Here is a 4300-nt window from a genome sequence, read left to right as displayed (position 1 = left end):
CAGTCCCTTTCTTGAGTAATGAAAGCCCTCTCCTTTTGCTTGAGTAGATCAAAATATTTCTTTTTGTAATCTACTTGTTCAAATTTCTTCTTTTCAGAAGTTGGCTTTCTGCACTCACTTGCAAAGTGTCCACTTATACCACAATTGAAACACTTGAACTTGGATTTGTCCACAGTGTTTTTGTGAGGTTTAGTGGCTCTAGTGTTTTTCTTGAATTTCATCTTTGCAAATCTTCTGGACAGAAATGCAAGATGCTCATCAATACCATCTGAGTCATCTTGGCTGGAGTTGTCTTCATTTTCAGCAACTTGCTCTTTCCCCTTGCTTGATTCCTGATTTCTTATACCATCTTTGGAGTTTGATGTAGATCTTGCAGTTTCTTGTCTGCATTTCCTCTCATCTTCAGCTACCAATGCAACTGAATTTCCTTTCTTTCTCCCCTTCTCCAATATCTCATCCTGTTCCAGCTCTAGTTCATAAGTCTTCAAGATTCCATACAATCTTTCAAGAGTGAAGTCCTTATAATCTTGAGAGTTTCTTAAGGAGACAGTCATGGGTTTCCATTCCTTTGGCAAGGATCTTAAAAATTTAAGATTTGAATCCTTCACCTGGTACACTCTTCCATACAGCTTCAGTCCATTCAACAGCTTTTGGAACCTATTGAATGTTTCATTTAAAGATTCATTTTCTTCAAAATGAAAGTATTCATACTGTTGAATGAGAAGCTGCATTTTGTTTTCTTTCACTTGTTCTGTACCTTCACACAGTAGTTGAACTGTGTCCCAAACCTCTTTGGCAGTTGTGCAATTTATCACATTATCAAACATATCCATGTTAAGACCATTAAACAAAATGTTCATAGCCTTCTTATCCTTGTGGACTTCTTCTGTGTCTTCCATTGTCCATTCTGCTCTAGGTTTTGGAATGGATTGACCAACAGCAACTGTGGCTTGTAGCAACTGTTGCTACTTTGTGGGGAATGTGAGGACCATTCTCAATGCAGTTTACATAACCTTCATCTTGGGAGAGTAGATGAAGGTGCATTTTCACCTTCCAATGGTGATAACTGTCTTTGTCAAGAACTGGGATCTTTACTCCAATATCCTTCTTACTCATCTTTGTTAGATTCCAAGATCTTTAAACTCTTTGTATGTCAAGAGCCAGCTCTGATACCAATTGTTATTCCTAGTGGACTAACAATGAGATTTACAGAAGGGGGGTTGAATGTAAATCTCAAAACTTTTTCAAGTTTTGAGCAGTTTATGAAAGTTGTGTGTTCAAGAAGAACAAGTGTGTGAATTGCTTTAAGCTAATACAGACAGATATATATTCAAGCACAAATGTAAAGAACACAACAGACCTTAAAAACTTTTCTGGTGGATTTGTTGTTCCACCAGAGATGGTATTTTAGAAAATCTGTGATTACACAATGTTGATCACAGCTGCATCCTAGTACAAACTAGATGAATTTTCTCTCAATATTTTTCTAAACAGCTCTGGAAAATCTCTCATCTAATTACTAGCTTCTACTTGGTTTATTTATTACCAAGTGTACAAGTGAAGAACAATATAAAATACAATAATAAAATACGATCTTCACTTGCTTCTTTTCCTGTTCACTCCAGTACTTTGTTGACTATTGCATCTTTGTACTAAAGAAGAACGGCTGCTTTTTCTGTTGTTCCTGAAATTCGGCTACCACATCTCAGTTGTCTCTATCAACCCATGTGCCTCTGTTTGTAGGTACAACTACCCCTTATCAACGGCTAATCATCAGAACATCCGTTGAAGCTTTCATCCGTTGATGCACTCATCCATTGAAGGATGTTATCCGTTGAAGCTTTCATCCGTTGATGCACTCATCCGTTGAAGGATGTTATCCGTTGATGACTTTATCCGTTGAAGCTTTAGAGACATCCGTTGAAGCTTAGCTTCTCATCCGTTGAAGGTCTTTAAGTCATCCGTTGATACCACTTCACTTATACAAAATTACAAGGCATGAAGTATTTACAGTTGGCCTTCCTATCTGCATATCATCTAGTAGTCAACATGACTCATAGTTTCTCTCAACTTCCAAGAATTACATTTTAAATACAGAGACTGAAATATGCTACAACACTAGACTTATTTCTAAGTAAAGCTACACCATCAACGGATAGCCAAAGTGGTCTTATCCGTTGAGGCTACAGACACTAAATTTCTACTTAAGTATTTTGTTAAACATATCATCAAACTAATGCACATACATTCCTAACAAATATAGTTGGTGTCTATTCAGCTTCTATCTCTTTTGTGGATGTCTGGTAGTATGGTATTCGTGCAATGAAAGTTGGCGTTTATCAGTTTCGTGTTATCTGATTAGTATCATCACCATTACATGCTAAGGTTAAGAACGAAAAGGCTATTGAATGAATAATTTAATGAAGTTAGAATCCCATGTTTATCATATATATTAATTTAATCAATCCTATTCCCTTAGTTATAATTATTAGTTTAATTCTTAGTTATAAACAACCTCAATTTGTTATCGTCTTAGCATTGAATAATAACCATATATTGTTGCTTAAGTGCATAAATTAATTAGTTAACCAATCCAGTCTCTGTGGGAACGAATCTGACTTTCCATTATGAACCAGACTAAAAACGACTGTTTTTTTTGCTATTCCTGAAATAGGCTACCACATCTCTGTCAATCCATGTGCCTCTGTCAGCTTTATTAACTGTCACTATCAACTGCTATGAGACTGAGCATCCGTTGAAGCTTTCATCCGTTGATGGCTTTATCCGTTGATGCTCTAGCAGTGCATCCGTTGAAGCTTTCATCCGTTGATGGCTTTATCCGTTGATGCTCTAGCAGTTGAAGCTTTATCCGTTGAAGCACTTATCCGTTGAAGCGTTAGAGACATCCGTTGAAGCTTAGTTTCTTATCCGTTGAGGGTCTTCAATATCCGTTGACACTTCTTCACTTATACAAAATTACAAGGCATGAAATATTTACAATTAGCCCTCCTACTTGTACATCCATTAGTAGTCAACATGACTGATTATCTCCTGACAACATCTAAGAATTACAGCTTGAAACCAGAGAGTGAGATGTGCTACAATACCAAACTTATTGCTAAGTAAGGCTACTCCTTCAACGGATAGCCAAGATGGTCTTATCCGTTGAGGCTACAAACACTAGATTTCTACTTAAGTATTTTGCTGAACTTATCATCAAACTAATACACATATTCCTAACAAATAAAGTACACTAATCACTGTAATCTTAAATATATAGAATCAACTTCTAGCACTCCAAATTAATTAGTAATATAACCAAGTCATCTGAATTAAAAAGTAAAAAAACTTGATCACCTGTACTTTGGTCCATTTAAAACTGTTAAACATTGTAGCCGTGTACTTCTTCCCAGAGTTGGTCCGAAACATCATCATAGCACTGTGTAGAAAAAATATTACACCACTGTTAACAACACATTAGTGGTCCACCTGAAGTTTATATTTTAGACATGAACAATTTAAATATTAACTAACATTTCTACAAGAGCTTTCACATTCTGGAAATTTGTTGCATTAGTCATTGGAGCTGGATCTAAATAGTAGATGCTCTCTGTTGTTGTGTTAATCGTGACCAAGATCCAATGTTTTCTATATATTTTTTGTTATAGTTAGAAGCAAATATATTTAAACAAAAATAATATACATGTATATAATATGTGTCACTTACGAAACATTATAAGGCACAAAAATCAGGTGGTCTTTGTCAACATGTCGCAACAAACTTTTCGCCAAAAATGTATTGGAGTTATCCACTAAGTGAGACACCTGATGAGGTGATACAAAAGAGAATTTTGTTGCCATGTCGAGATTTTTTGATAAAAATACCTCAGACAAATACCTTGAATAAATAAGAACAGCGATTAGAATTTTGTTGTCAAGTCATTAAATTTGATTTGTAGTCATATTACCTAATATAGAAGACAAGGCTGGACGCGCTTAGCCATTGAGCATTTATTCACTGTAAAATTATTCCTCTGTGTCTATACTTTTATGAAGTGATTGACAATAAAATTGTTGTTAAATGCTTTTAAAGGGTTTATTTCAGCTCAACTAAACTTAATTACCCGCACTTGAAATATTTACAAATCATTTTTACAGGTTTATGTATGCTTATTGCTTAGAAAAAAGAAAGAATCCAGCATCTGGAAAAGCTTTATGGGTGATGTACTTGAAGGGTAAATTTGGGGGTCTAAAATTGAGACATTAAAAGTGAACCCAATAGGCAACAAGCATGAACACA

At 35.3% G+C, this 4300-nt stretch overlaps 1 long non-coding RNA gene across 1 annotated transcript; it reads right to left on the bottom strand.

Annotated features, from left to right (window-relative positions):
* Positions 1–3391: 3391 nt before the first annotated feature.
* Positions 3392–4009, bottom strand: LOC141682985 (uncharacterized). The gene is made up of 3 exons (XR_012560034.1): positions 3969–4009; positions 3728–3898; positions 3392–3648 (listed from the first exon to the last, which is right to left on the bottom strand). It is a non-coding gene; the product is annotated as an uncharacterized LOC141682985 (long non-coding RNA).
* Between the last annotated feature and the right edge of the window lie 291 nt (positions 4010–4300).

This window comes from Apium graveolens, chromosome 9 (genome assembly GCF_009905375.1).
Source record: "Apium graveolens cultivar Ventura chromosome 9, ASM990537v1, whole genome shotgun sequence".
Classification (NCBI taxonomy): Eukaryota; Viridiplantae; Streptophyta; class Magnoliopsida; order Apiales; family Apiaceae; genus Apium; species Apium graveolens.
This window is presented reverse-complemented; position numbering and strand designations above follow the sequence as displayed.